We start from the raw sequence: 15,732 nt of genomic DNA, 5'->3' as shown, positions 1-15,732 counted from the left end.
GTGGGGATGCTGCAATGGTCGTAATTGTGAAAAGCAGTCATAAGTCACTTTTTTCAGTGCCGTCGTAACTTTGAACGTTCACTAAATGAACTCTTGTAAGTTGAGGACTACCTGTCCTCAACTTACAGGGAAAGTCCAGTACAAGCAAATGATGATTTAAATGGATCTAGTATCCCTAGTATCTAGGACAGTGATGGCTAACCTTTTTGCCGTCGGATGCCAAAAGTGGGGGGAATGCGGGGGGTCGTGTGCCTACGTGCCCACACCCATAAATCAATGTGCCCCATGCATGTGCACACCCCCTCACCTCCCCATGCTTTTGCCATACAATGGCACAGTGGGCCCAGTAGGCCCGTTTTTCACCCTCCTCAGGCTCAAGAGGCTTTCTTGGAGCTTAGGGAGGGCAAAAACAGCTCCCCCCACCCAGAGGCCCTCCAGAAGGCGGAAATGGCCCATTTCCCAACTTCCGGTGGGACTGGAAGGCCCGTTTTTCACCTTCCCCAGACTTCTAGAGAGTTTCTTGGAGGCTGGGGAGGGCGAAAAACGGCATTTCCAACCCCTCCGGAGGCCGGAAACGGCCTGTCTCCCGACTTCCAGTGGGCCCAGAAGGCCTGAAAATCAGGTGGCCAGCGCTCATGAACTAGGGCAATGCTCGCATGCCACAGATATGGCTCCACGTGCCACCTGTGGCACACGTGTCATAGGTTCGCTATCACGGATCTATCTGTTTAAGAGTATATACAAAATAGATACTTTTTCTTCATGCAGAATAAATATGCTTTCATCTGGTAGCAACAGAAACATAATATTGGCTATATACAAATTATATGCCTCCGGAGAAACTGTTACGTCATAGAAAAAAAAATCCGTAATTGTTGTCTGCCTACCATTAGAAACTGGGGTATCTGGACCAGAAATAATCTTAAACAATGGGTTTAAGATTTCATACGGGTGACCCAGTCAAAGTACAAGTCTGAAATGATGGAGCTTAAAGTCCTTATTTCATAAGGTTTTAATTAGATAACTCCATGCTAAGCATTATGGGAGAAAGGGATTGGAAATAAAATTGCTGGCCTAATAACTTGAACATAGATATGATGCAGTTCAGTTGGACAGAGGAAAGGAGAAGAAACGACAACAACAGCTATTCCAAATAGCCGCGATTGCTTCATCTTAAACAGATTGTAATAATCTTGAAAAGAGAAACTAAAATGATGAGGTTGTATTGTATGCCTTTTAGCCATGCAAAAATAAGCTAAATACAGTACAGTTGGAATTTTTGGGGTGCTGAGCCAATCTAGAAATTGTGTAGTAGGTTTATAAAGCTATGAAGCGCACAGAAAAGAGACATGACAAGAAAATGTGCATAATATAAAGCGGGGGTCTCCAACCTTGGCAATTTTAAGACTTGTGGACTTCAACTCCCAGAATTCCTCAGCCAGCAAAGCTGGCTGAGGAATTTTGGGAGTTGAAGTCCACAGGTCTTAAAATTGCCAAGGCTGGAGATCCCTGATTGCCCAATGAATCACAAGTCAAGGACAGGGAAAAAAAGTACATGAATTTCTATAGAATTTCCAGCCCCCTTGATTTGTGCTACCTATAAAAACCATATTGCTAATGTCAACATCTTTGGGACAAAATATTCATTTGTGGGACATACAATAGGAACCGTTGTGCCCCGTTTATGGGTTTTCTGGAAAACAATTCTGGTTTTAAGCAGAATGGATAAAAAAACGATGATTTTAAAAAAAATATTAAATTTAAATTGGATTTTTATCAAATTTATTTTAATAAAATGCTTTTGGAGTAAAAATCTATCTAAAGATAGTTTTCTATTTAAGATATATTAATAATTTAGTTTATTCAGCATGAAATAGAGCTTTAGTTATGTAACATGAGGCTGTATATTCTGCAATATTGGGATTGTCGGTGAGTCAACAGCAGGTCAGAGGAGGAGTTGCTGCGGGACAGAGATGACAATTGTTCCTTAAAAATTATGATTTAAATAGAATTAATTTAAATCAAGTCTTTTTAACTAGTGATTTAAATCATAATTTAAATCGACTTTATTTAAATCAAATCTACCCTGGTTTTAAGAGTCTGAAATTGGCCTGACCTAGTAGAGTTTAGCATTATAGGGACTCCTCAATTTACAACCATTAGTTTAGTGACCATTCAAAGTTACAATGGCACTGAAAAAAGTGACTTATGACCATTTTTCACACTTACAAACATTGCAGAATCCCCTTGGTCATGTGATCAAAATTTAGACACTTGGCAACCGGCTCATATTTATGACGATTGGGGTCATGTGATCGCCTTTTGTGACCTTCTGGTAAGCAAAGTACAAGATTCTGAATTAACGTGATCCAGGGGAAAATTTGGTTGACATAAGTGGATAGGTGGGAATGAGGTAAAGTGTGCTGAAAAAGTGACTCTGTAGGACTGTGATGGTGAACCTATGGCAACCATGCCAGAGGTGGCACGCAGCGCCCTCTCTGATGGCATGCTGGCCGTCACCCCAGTTCAGCTCAGCTGCGCATGTGCATGCGCCTCCCATTAGCCAGCTGGTCTTCGGGTCTCTGTCGCGCATGCGCGGGGATGAAACTTGTGCAGGGGGAGCTGCACACGCATGGGGGGGCGGGGCACGTGCAGGGGGGCTGCATATGCATGCGTGGGGAGCGGGCTGCGCTTGCATGTGGGGGCCCCACTCGCGCATTGCATTTTGGGGGTTCAGGTGTGTGCATGCGCATTCACACGTGCATGCGTGCGTGCTTTGGGCACTCAGTCTGGAAAAGGTTAGCCATCACTGGTGTAGGAGATGACAATGCTGAGCCTGAGGGAGGAGAATGGAATGGAGTGGAATGACAGAATAGAATAAAGTTTATTGTAACTTTAAATGTACACTAATTAGTATTTATTAAAATGAAATTTTGTTGCATTCAGATCTCAAAAGATAACCATTATACATATACCTTTCTTTATTTCTAGTTACACTTGCTACAAAGGATCATTTTATCTTCAGATTTAGACTAGATTTAGATTTAGTTTCCTTATCTCATATTTTTAATTTCTTTGGTTTACCATTTTCTCACTCTTCAATTTTGTATTAAATTGTTTATCACTAAAGAGAGAATAGTGTGATGGATCTGAACGCTCATAGGCAAAGGAACCAATAACAATGACTTGCATGTTGTTGCAAAGTGAATAATATGGATGCATCTGTTATAGTTCAAGATTTCAGTCTAGAGTACTTTTATTTTTATAACAGCCTCAGTTGGGATAGGAATAAAATAAAGAGCAAAAGCAGTAACTTTTTTATTAATGAAGTTAGAACACATGAATGTTACAAGCTCTGAGTTCAGGCGTCTCTCAAAAGGATCTCCATCACACATGTACTACACTCTGTTACTGTTATACAGAATAAAAGCAAGCCAAAATCATTATTTGATATCGTAGAGGGTTTTCTCAAGTTAGGCATTAAACCAATTTGTATGTCATTAGCTCTAAGACCAAATTTCAAAACGTTTATGCGTGATCAAAAAAAGAAAAAAAAATTACTTTGATTTTTGGGTTTTTTCTCTGAAAAACTGTTTGGTGTCTATGTTAAGAGATCCTTCCTGCACAACCCTGTTTATTTTTGGTGTGCAGCATTCTGTGCTAGATATATAGAGCTTCACCTGCTGCATATCTTGTATAACTCTAACCAGTGATGGCGAACCTATGGCATGCGTGCCGGAAGTGGCATGCAGAGCCATGTCTCCAAGCACGCCAGCCATCACCCGTTGCTCTTCCGGGTTCCGGCATGCTATACGCGATGGCCAGCTAGTCTTCGCATGTGCAGGAGCACCAGAAGCTGGAAGAGCTATGAGCGATGGCTGGCGTGCCCAGAGAGATGGCTCTATATGCCACTTCCGGCTGAGCTTCCGGTTTCCAGTGCATGCATACACGCCGGCCAGCTGGTCTTCATGTGCACATGCACGCCGGAAACCGGAAGATCAGGTGACTGGCGCACATGTGTATGTCAGAAACCAGAAGCTCAGGATGCGCGCACTGGGGAGCTGCTCTTCTGGTTTCCGGCGCTCCCCTCCACCACATGCTCCTGTTTGGCACTTGGTGCCGAAAAGATTCGCCAACACTGCTCTAGAGCAGGGTCTCCAACCTCGTCAACTTTAAGACCTGTGGACTTTAACTCCCAGAGTTCCTCAGCCAGCTTTCCACAGATCTTAAAGTTGACAAGGTTGGAGACCCCTGCTCTAGACTGTCAATGGAGCAGTCCATCTCTTCTTCATCTGATCCCTACATTTCTGTGCTAAACACATAGAAAACAGCTTCTGCACGTCCTATATAGAAATGTAGTGAACTGCTAGCAACTGACTTGGCTTCTATCATGGATGGAGCAAAGAGGCCTTCTTTAGATTTAAAGAAATTCAACAGACTGTCAGCAGATGGTTCAAAAGAATTATGCTTCTTCTGGAAAGCTTACGCGCTCAAATGAAATTCCAAATTACTCATGGTGACCAGGTGAAAGCTCCAAAAACCTCTGATACAATTGCTTTATTTAGAAAATGAAAACATTTTCTTTACGTTCTTTCACAACAGTGACAAGTATTCAAGTCATCTCGTCCTTACAAATTGCCAGCCACCTCTTAATTCTACTTGTTTTCTTCTTCGGTACAATAATATGAACCAGTAAAATACTGACATTATTGGTATCACAAATAAATATAGAGGTTTTAAAGCAAGGACCCTGAAAGCGGCAGGGTAACCCAACTGCACGAAATGTAATCATACCAAATGCGTTCAATTCATTATTTTGCTATAAAACTAAAAGAGACACTCGATCTTAGGTTAGGAAAAGACAAAAAAGCTCTGCTACTGTAAACATATGGAACAGAAGAGAAACGACTGCTAAGTCAAAAGTGAAGAGCTTAAAGTTCAGTCATTTTTCTTTTTCTTTTCCACGAACCATAACCGGTATATTTAATTGCTTTTTAAAAAAATTTGATGGTACGGGAGGAAATGGAGGATTGATCTTGGCATCAAAGCTATAAATTTTGCACAGAGTGTGAACTGAAAACCTGCGGATAACTTAGAACATAGACGCTCACTTGGAGCACAGAAACATATGCATAAGTGTGGAGCATCAGGCAATTTTGCACTAAGGTGGTCGCCTTAACTAGGCCATAATCAGTCAACTGTTCAAATCCCGTTGAGCTATAGAATATTAGGAGTGTTCTACAGACTGTCAGATTGTTGGGTATAATGATTTCTCTGCAATCATTCGCATTTAAAACCACTGCTTCTAGCCCTGGATTTTGGGTTAGGAAATAGTTGGTTTTAAGTAAAGGCTGATAGATAAGAAATTGGTGACAGTTTTCCAAAAAGCATGAAAACCTGCATTTTCCCAACAGGCTTTAAGCTGAGTTGTTATATTGTATGTGATTATAAGATTGTTCTGTGTGGATTTTATTGGAATTTTTTGTAGCTAATGATGATTTGGAGAAGGTCTGTCTGTGTGGTCATTAAAAAATACTGACTTCGCTCAATGTTGGAAACAGTCATGTGTGCCCACAGAGAGACTTATTGTACAAAAGATTATGAATTGCGCAGAAATGGACAAACTAACTTTGAGTCTGAAGGATAAGGAGACATCAGTATTTTATGGTATATGGGAACGGTGGTATGGATGGATGGAAAGGAGATAGGAATATTTAGTTACTAAACATAATCAATAGATAAAATAAGAACACAAATATGTATAATTTAATGTTTGTCATTATTGCATGGATTATTATTAGATGAAAAACACCACAAATAAGCTGTTAAATGATATAAGCCTTTTTTTCCCTTTTTTTTATGCTTTTAATGTAAAAAAGTTTAATAAAGTTTAATTAAAAAAAATACTGACTTGATGGCACAAAGTCATAGCTCACATTAATTTAAATGTTATTCATGTTGCTTTTTATGAAAGTTCTGGTGCCATACTGCCTACAATGCATGTTTTATTGTTACATTCTTATCACAGATGTTTTAATTATCTGTTTTAAGTATGTGTTATTCCATGGATATTTTTGTTGTTTTATAAGTTGAAATGGATTGGCATGTACAAACTTGATAAATAATAATAAATGGTTTTGAAGGCATCTAAGTTGGGACCAGGATTATAGAACACCATATTTCAATGGAAAAGACTTGTATTGAAATTTGGCAATAAGGAATAAGTGATAAACCTCAGTCGTATGAGGGTAAAAGGAGAAGAAGAAAATCTGTATTCTAAAACATTGGGGGATGGTGTGATAAACATGCGATAGAAGTTTGGGTTGTGCAGCACTTCAGATTGACTTTTTTAAAAAAAAACATCAACCACAACAACACTTTAGAGCACTCAACCTCAGCTACTTTAAGATATGTGGACTTCAACTGGCTGGGGAATTCTGGGAGCTGAAGTCCACAAATGAGGTTGAGAAAGCCTGCTTTAGAGCATGAGCACATCACATGTGTGCACCTATTTAAAGCAACCCTGCAATCCCAATAAAAGATGCAGCTTATGAACAGAATAACAGAGTTGGAAGGGATCTTGGAGGTCTTCTAGTCCAACCTCCTGCTTAGGCAGAAAACCCTACACCACTTCAGACAAATGGTTATCCAATCTCCTCTTAAAAACATCTAGTGTTGGAGCATTCACAACTTCTGGAGGCAAGTGGTTCCACTGATTAATTGTTCTAACTGTCAGGAAATTTCTCCTTAGTTCTAGGTTGCTTCTCTCCTTGATTAGTTTCCACCCATTGCTTCTTGTTCTACCCTCAGGTGCTTTGGAGAATAGCTTAACATAACATAACATAACATCAGAGTTGGAAGGGACCTTGGAGGCCTTCTAGTCCAACCCCCTGCCCAGGCAGGAAACCCTATACCATCTCAGTCAGATGGTTATCCAACATTTTCTTAAAAATTTCCAGTGTTGGAGCATTCACAACTTCTGAAGGCAAGTCGTTCCACTTATTAATTGTTCTAACTGTCAGGAAATTTCTCCTTAGTTCTAAGTTGCTTCTTTCTTTGACCAGTTTCCACCCATTGCTTCTTGTTCTACCCTCAGGTGCTTTGGTGAACAGCCTGACTCCCTCTTCTTTGTGGCAGCCCCTAAGATATTGGAACACAGCTATCATGTCTCCCCTAGTCCTTCTTTTTGTTAAACTAGACATACCCAGTTCCTGCAACCGTTCTTCATATGTTTTATCCTCCAGTCCCCTAATCATCTTTGTTGCTCTTCTCTGCACTCTTTCTAGAGTCTCAACATCTTTTTTACATCGTGGCAACCAAAACTGGATGCAATATTCCAAGTGTGGCCTTACCAAGGCATTATAAAGTGGCACTAACACTTCACGTGATCTTGATTCTATCCCTCTGTTTATGCAGCCCAGAACTGTGTTGGCTTTTTTAACAGCTGCTGCACACTGCTGGCTCATATCTAAATGGTTATCCACTAGGACTCCAAGATCCCTCTCACAGGTACTACTATTGAGCAAGGTACCACATATACGGTACTGGTGCATTTTGTTTTTTTGGCCTAAATGTAGAACCTTACTTTTTTTGCTGTTGAATTTCATTTTGTTAGATAGCGCCCAATGTTCAAGTCTGTCAAGATCTTTCTGTAACTTGAGCCTATCTTCTGGAGTGTTGGCTATTCCTGCCAGCTTGGTGTCATCTGCAAATTTGATGAGTTCCCCATCTATCCCCTCGTCCAAGTCATTGATGAAGATGTTGAAGAGTACTGGGCCTAAAACAGAGCCTTGGGGTACTCCACTGCATACTTCCCTCCATGTGGATGTAGTTCCGTTGAGGACTACACGTTGAGTGCGGTTGGTCAGCCAGTTACGAATCCATCTGGTGGTGGTGCTGTCTAACTCATATTTTTCTACTTTATCTAGTAGTAGGTTATGGTCTACTTTATCAAATGCTTTACTGAAGTCCAAGTAAATTATATCGACAGCATTCCTCTGGTCTACTAATTTTGTCATTTTGTCAAAGAATGCTTGACTCCCTCTTCTTTGTGGCAGCCCCTGAGATATTGGAACACAGCTAGTTTTAGTTTAATATTGGAGCACAGCTGGTTTAAGGAATTGTACATAGTGGCTGTGCTCACCGTCCTGTGTAATACAGGTAGTCTCAACTTATAACTGCAATTGAACCTGAAATTTCTGTTGCTAATTGAAAAATTTGTTAAGTGGGTTTTACCCCATTTTACTACTACTATTCTTGACATATTTGTTAAGTGAATTACTGCAGTTCTTAAATTAGTAACATGGTTGTTAAGTGAATCTGGTTTCCCCATTGATTTTGCTTGTCAGAAGGTTGCCAAAGGGGATCACATGACTCCGGGATACTGCAACTGTCATAAATGTGAGTCGGTTGTTAAGTTTCCGAATGTAAATCATGAATGGAGATGCTGCAAAGTTCATAAGTGTGAAAAATGGCCATAGATCACTTTTTTCAGTGCTGTTGTAACTTTGAATGGTCACTAAATGAACTGTTGTAGGTTGAGGACTACCTGTATACTATTTTGAAATAAACTCCAGAACTCTGCATAATCAGACTAGGTGTACTGAAAAACAACAAAATACTTTCTCTGAAGCTTTCTCATTGTTCTTCAGATATTTCTGTGGAACTCCGTTCAGGGATGCAGAATACTGATTACTCAAAATATGGAGAGATATAAAACAAATATGTTTTAGATGAGTTGATAGAAACGATCAGGATACAAAATCAATGGTGTGTGCATTACTGGATTTGTAAAACAGTTTTAAAAAAGAAATCACATTTAGTATTCACATATGCTGTCATACAATATTTTTGTGTTCAGTGGTTGGATCTTTAGTTTCCTAACAGTTCTCATTTCTCTTGTCACATGAACTATACATTTCAACTGTACATAATTTAAATCTTCCATCATATTCATGCATTAGTATTGTTCAGTGTTAATATCTTAGATTTGTTCTGATCTAAGATAAACCACACAGATTGCTGTTGCACACTAGTCAGACAGCACAAACAAACATGTATACCGTGATATTTAAGAGTTTGTGAACCCTTCTGAATTTTCAATATTTTTGCAGAAAAACAACCTAAAATATAGTCTGTCCTAAAATTAAATTAAGAGAACTCAGTTAAATAAATGACTCAAAAACATTATATTCTTCATTGATTTATTGAGGAAAATGATCCAAAGCTGCATATTTGTGTATGAAAAGGTGTGTGGATCATTGCTTTGGTGTGCCCTCCATGGATATCAATAACTGCAATTAATTAATTGCATGACTTAATTAATTGTTCTATCCAACAAGATGCAATTCAGTGATGAGAAAAGTGAGGTCCTGCACTTAGGTGGGAAAACCAAATGACAGATACCGAATAGGTGGTACCTGGCTCAACAGTAGTAACTGTGGGAGGGATCTAGGTGTCCTGGTGGATCACCACTTAAGTATAAGCCAGCAGTGTGCTGCAGCTGCCAAAAAAACCAATGCAGTCCTAGGCTGCGTCAACAGAGGGTCAAGATCGCAAGAAGTGATAATGCTACTGCACTGGTGAGACCACACCTGGAGTACTTTGTTCCGTTCTGGGCATCATGATACAGAAAAGATGCTCAGATCCTAGAACAGGGGTGTCAAACTCAAGGCCTGCGGGCTGGATCTGACATGCGGGGTGCTTAGATCTGGCCCACGGTGTCGGCCTGGAAATATCAAAGGACCAGCCCACAGTGCCTCTGCTGGCCAAAATGGGGCATAGGGGCCGTGTGGGACCCTCCACAGGCCATTTTCGACCGGCAGAGTGCTGCCGGAGGCCGTGGAGGCTGAAAACGGGCCGTGTGGGGCCCGCATGAGGCCCTCCACTCCCTGTTTTTGTTGCCAGGGTGATGCAGGAGGCAACTGTCCCATCTCCCTCCTCCTCCCCCCTGCCTGGGCCGCGGAGGAGAACTACAGTGCTGATCTGGACCTCAAAGAAATCCAGTTTGACACCCCTGCCCTAGAGCAACAGTGTAGAGAAGAGCAACAAAGATGATAAGGGGTCTAGAGGCTAAACTGTACGAACAGCTAAGGAAACTAGGTATGTTTAGTCTAATGAAGAGGAGGTTTAGGGGAGGCCTGATAGCAATGTTCCCTTGAAGGGCTGTCACTAGAAAAAAAGGGCTATTTGTTCCCCAGAACACCTGAGTGCAGGATCAAAAGAAGTGAGTGGAAGCTCTTCAGAGGGAGATCCAAGCTGGAACTAAGGAGGAATTCCTTGGCAGAACAAATAATCAATGGAACAGCTTGCCTCCTAGTATTGTGATTGCTCCATTGCTGGAGGTTTTCAAGAAAAGATTGCTCCATTGCTGGAGGTTTTCAAGAAAAGATTGGACAACCATTTGTTTGGAATGGTTAAAGACTCATGCCCTGGGCAGGGAGTTGGATTAGAAGACCTCCAAGGCTGGGGTGGGCTTCAAAATTTTTAGCAAGGGGTTCTCTGCCTGGTTACTGGGTTGGCGTGGCTATGGTGGGCGTGGCCTAGTGGTGGCGTGGCCTAGTGATGCCTCCGGCACTATGGGGGGGGGGCATTTTTGCCTTGCCTGGGCTCCAGAGGCTTTCTTCTGGTCTCGTGGAGAGCAAAAACAGCCTCCCCAGGCTCTGGAGTCTCTCTGGAGGCCAGAAATGGCCTCGTTTCCCGAATTTCCAGTAGGCCCGTTTTTCACACACACCCACGAGCCTCCATGCGCGCCCTACATTTACCTGCATCCAAAATGGGCCGCATGGGGACTCCTGGCAGGGGCGGGGCAGGGTGGGCGGGGCCAGCCAGGAGTGGGATTTGGGGGTTCTTCGAACTGCATAGAATCTTAGCTAGAGGTTCTTCCGAACCCCTGCGAACCCCCAGCAGCCCACTCCTGCTCCCTTCTAGCCCCATGATTCTATGATTGTAAACATTTCTGCTAACTGTTGATCAGTTCTGCGTATCAGCTTGAAGGAATTTTAGCCCATTCCTCCTTGCAGAAGAGCTGAAACTCAGGGATGCTAGTGGGTTTCCTCACATGACTTGCTTGTTCAAGTCTTTCCATAACATTTCAGGGACACACAGACGCTGAAGTGGAAAGAAAGTGGAAGAATTTATACTCGTACTTTTACCTATAAACCTTTATTCTTTTTTTATTTTTTATTTTTTGGATATGTCCAAGATCACCCCTTCCCCCCAATTACCCACCAAATCACACTACAGTAAACCGTCAATTTAATGGACCGTTTGAAAGGGGTCTCCATTAAATTTATATTTAATTGCCAATTATATAAATGGATGCAGTTGACATAAAAACGTCAATTATACAGTGATGCAAATGATGTTAAGTTACACCAGTTTTCCAGACTGCTTAAGGAAAAGCAGGTTCTCTCCCTTCTTTCAGAGTGAAGTCCCACCTAAAACGTCATCAATTACCACTGACCTCTGTTAAATGGATGTTTGACAAATTGATATTTTACTTTTAATTCTGAGTGTCCAAGTTAGGAGTTTTCAGTTCCTGACTAGCAGGTGCTTTTCATACCCTGTAATATTTCAGGTTTGAGGCTGAAAAGAACAAATGTTTATTTAAGTAACAGGTAACAGTAACAGAGTCGGAAGGGTTCTTTGAGGTCATCTAGTCCAACCCCCTGCTCACGTAGGCGACCTGTATTAGGGATTCGAACCGCCGAACCGCCGACCTTTCAGATTGACAAGCTCAGTGTCTTAGCCTCTCATAGACTCTGCCATTACAGTCTCAGCAATCATGTGGGGTTCATGATTTTGACATTGCAGTGAGATGCATTCACATGATCACAATACATGATGCTCCCTGTCGGCTTTCCACAAGCAAAGTCAATGGGGAAGTTGCAGCCATGTGAGTTCCTTGCTTAACAACCCATTCAGTCCTCAGCCACATCACGTTTTATGATTCTGTTGCTTAGCGATGGCAATTCCGATTCCAATTTTTGTCATTAGTCGGGGATTCCCTGTATCACCTATGGAAATAAAGATTCAGGTTATACATGCAGCTGTAGAATGCGTTGGTTGCCTCTAGTAAGTTTTGTTTCTCAGCTCAATATAATTTTAAAAGATTGTTGTGAAAGTAAAATGAGAAAGATGCTCTCTTGGTACAATGCAGGTGTGACAAATTTCACAAATGTTAATTAGAAACTGAATCAGACTTAAGTCTTTGAACAGTTTTTTTCAGGCTTTTAAAATTTATTTATAAAATTTATAAAATAGCTGTCTAATATATATATATATGTGTGTGTGTGTGTGTGTGTGTGTGTGTGTGTGAATGAATGACTTGAAACAAATATAAAAACAACAGAAAAAAGCAATACGATTAAAAAAATATATAAAAGCATCTTAAAAATATCCTTAAAAATTTATAGCCGAGGTAGTCGCATATAATAATAATAATAACAACAGTCAGTACAACCAGTATGCCAGCTCTACCACATTCCCTTGTCCAAATCATGTTTTCGTTCTTTTGAAAGGTGAGCAGGATCAGTGCTGTTGTTTTGCTGTTGGACCCGGATTCAACCTTTAATTGATGATTGGGAAAAAAAATCACTATTTTCAGTGCTAGGTCTTTATTTCACGAAAATATTTATGTATTTCTGCATGTATTATGTTTTGAGTTTCCAGCATGCTGCCTGTAGACACACATGTGCCTTGAGAGGTCTCTTTTGCTACCTCGCTTATTTCTGTCCCCCCATTCTTTGATTAAGACTTGAAATTATTTTATTAAAAAAAAGCAGTAAAAATATGAGAGGCTGGTATGCAGTAAATTCCAAGCTCTAGCAGCATCTTTCCTCTGCTAAGAGTACCTTTTTATAGATGAAGATAAATTACAGTGATAGCTGACCTCAGCTCAGCAGTTTGTTCTGAAGTGTGCCCAACCATCAAGAAACCTCAGAAATGAACAAAACCCAAAACGTAGGCTTGTTGGCGCTGGCAGTGTTTTGGTGTGGCAATATGTGCTTTGCCTGTTTTAACTGTTTTCCTTTTATTTTTAAGCTAGTGTGTGTACTTTCCTGAGCATCAACAGGTTTCTGGTGATGGTATCCTGTTATGCTATGTTGGACACTTATAGCAATAGCATCTAGATGTACAGGTAGTTCTCTACTTACAACAGTTTGCATAGGGTAGGGTAGGGTTGGGTTGGGTTATTGGCCAAGTGTGATTGGACACACAAGGAATTTGTCTTTGGTGCATATGTTCTCAGTATACATAAAAGAAAAGATACCTTCATCAAGAATTCTAAGGTAAAACACTTAATGATAGTCATGGGGTACAAATAAGCAATCAGGAACCAATCAATATCAATATAAATCGTAAGGATACAAGCAACAAAGTTACAGTCATACAGTCATAAGTGGAAGGAGATGGGTGATGGGAATGATGAGAAGATTAATGGTAGTGCAGATTTAGTGAAAGTTTGAAGCTACAACGGCACTGAAAAAAATTACTTATGACCATTTTTCACACTTATGACCATTGCAGCATCCCCATGGTCACATGATTTACATTTGGATGCTTGACAACTGATTCACATTTCCCGGGGTCGTGTGATGACCTTCTGACAAGCAAAGTCAATGGGGAAACGAGATTCACTTAACGTCCGTCTTACTAATTTAACAACTGCAGTGATTCACTTAACAAATGTGGCACAAAAAGTCGTAAAAGGAGGCAAGACTCACTTAACAAATTTCTCACTTAGCAACATAAATTTTAGGCTACCTGTTTATACTGCCCCATAGCGCTGTACAGCATTCTCTGGACGGTTTGCAATGTCAGCATATTGTCCCCAACAAGCTGGGTCTACATTTTACTGGCCTTGGAAGGATGGAAGGCTGAGTCATTTATGTGTGGCTGATATTTGGTACTCGGACTTGACGTCTGCATGCATTTGGTTTTGATCAAGATACTTGTTTTCCTAAAGTTGGCCAATTGTGAAATGAGTGTTAGAGTTAAAATATTGTGGGATCAAATGAGTGAATTGTTGTTGTTGTTGTTGTTGTTGTTCCATTGATTTTAAAAGCCAGCTCGGCTTTGTAATAATATATGGTTTGGAAGGCATCGAGTTGGGACTAGGATTATAGAATATCAGATTTGAACAAAAAAGACTCATATTGAAATTTGGCTATAAAAAAGTAAGTGATAAATTTGGAAGGAAGGGACCTGGGAGGTCATCTGAACCAACCCCCTGATCAAGCAAGAGACCCTCATTTCAGACAAATGGCTGCCCGGTCTTTCCTTAAAAGCCTCCAGTGATGGAGCACCCAGAACCTCTGGAGGCAAACCATACCATTGTTAATTGCTCTCACTGTCAGGAAATTTCTCCTTACATCTCAATTGCTCCTCTCCTTAATTAGTTTCCATCCATTGCTTCTTGTCCTGCCCTCAGGTGCTTTGGAGAATAGCTTGACTCCCTCTTCTTTGTGGCAGCTCCTGAGATACTGGAAGACTGCTATCATGTCACCCCTAGTCCTTCTTTTCAATAAACTAGACATACCAGTTCCTGCAGCCGTCCTTCATATGTTTTATCCTCCAGTCCCCTAATCATCTTTGTTGCTCTTCTCTGCACTCTTTCTAGAGTCTCAACATCTTTTTTACATTGTGGCGACTATAACTGGATGCAGTATTCCAAGTGTGGCCTTACTAAGGCATTATAATGTGGTATTAACACTTCACATGATCTTGATTCTATCCCTCTCTTTATGTAGCCTAGAATTGTGTTGGCTTTTTTGGCAGCTGCTGTACACTGCTGGCTCATATTTAAATGGTTGTCCACTTAAAGGTCAACCATTTAAGGACAACCAAGGGCTCCAAGATCCTTCTCACAGTTACTACTATTGAACAAGGTACCACATATATTGAACCTGTACATTTTGTTTTTCTTGCCTAAATGTAGAACCTTACTTTTTTCACTGTTGAATTTCATTTTGTTAGATAGCACTCAATGTTCAAGTCTGTCCAGATCCTTCTATATTTTAAGCCTATCTTCCAGAATGTTGGCTATTCCTGCTAGCTTGGTGTCATCTGCAAATTTGATGAGTTCTCCATCTATTCCCTCACCCTAATCATTGATGTTGAGGAGTACTGGGCCTAAAACAGAGCCTTGGGATACCCCACTGCATACTTTCCTCCATGTAGATGCAGTTCCATTGAGGACTACACGTTGAGTGCAGTTGGTCAGCCAGTTACAAATCCATCTGGTGGTGATGCTGTCTAATCCACATTTTTCAATTTTATCTAGTAGTAGGCTATGGTCTACTTTATCAAATGCCTTACTGAACTCCAAGTAAATTATATCGACAGTATTCCTCTGGTCCACTAATTTTGTCACTTTGTCAAAGAATACGACAAGATTAGTCTGGCATGATCTGTTTTTGACAAACCCATGTTGGCTTTTGGTTATTACTTTGTTTGCTTCTAGGTGTTCACTGAGTCATTGCTTGATTATCTTTTCCAGAATCTTCCCTGGTATTGAGGTCAGGCTCAAGGAAACTACAGACCTCAACTATAGGTCTGTAGTTTCCTGGATCTATTTTTTCCCCTTTTTGAAGATGGAAACTACATCAGCTCTTTTCCAGTCCTCTGGCAGTTCCCCGGTGCTCCAGGATCTTTGAAAGATATAGTTCAGTGGTTCTGAGATCACGTCTGCCAGTTCCTTCAGAACCTTGAGGTGTAATCCATCCGATC

At 40.8% G+C, this 15,732-nt stretch overlaps 1 protein-coding gene across 2 annotated transcripts in view; it reads left to right on the top strand.

Annotated features, from left to right (window-relative positions):
• TAF4 (TATA-box binding protein associated factor 4) overlaps positions 1–15,732 on the top strand; it is a 97,417-nt gene that overhangs the window by 29,085 nt on the left and 52,600 nt on the right. The gene's annotated exons all lie outside the window — the stretch shown is intronic.

This window comes from Ahaetulla prasina, chromosome 3, assembly GCF_028640845.1.
Source record: "Ahaetulla prasina isolate Xishuangbanna chromosome 3, ASM2864084v1, whole genome shotgun sequence".
Classification (NCBI taxonomy): domain Eukaryota; kingdom Metazoa; phylum Chordata; class Lepidosauria; order Squamata; family Colubridae; genus Ahaetulla; species Ahaetulla prasina.
Note: the sequence above shows the minus strand (reverse complement) of the source record. Positions and strands in the feature narration are given on the sequence as shown.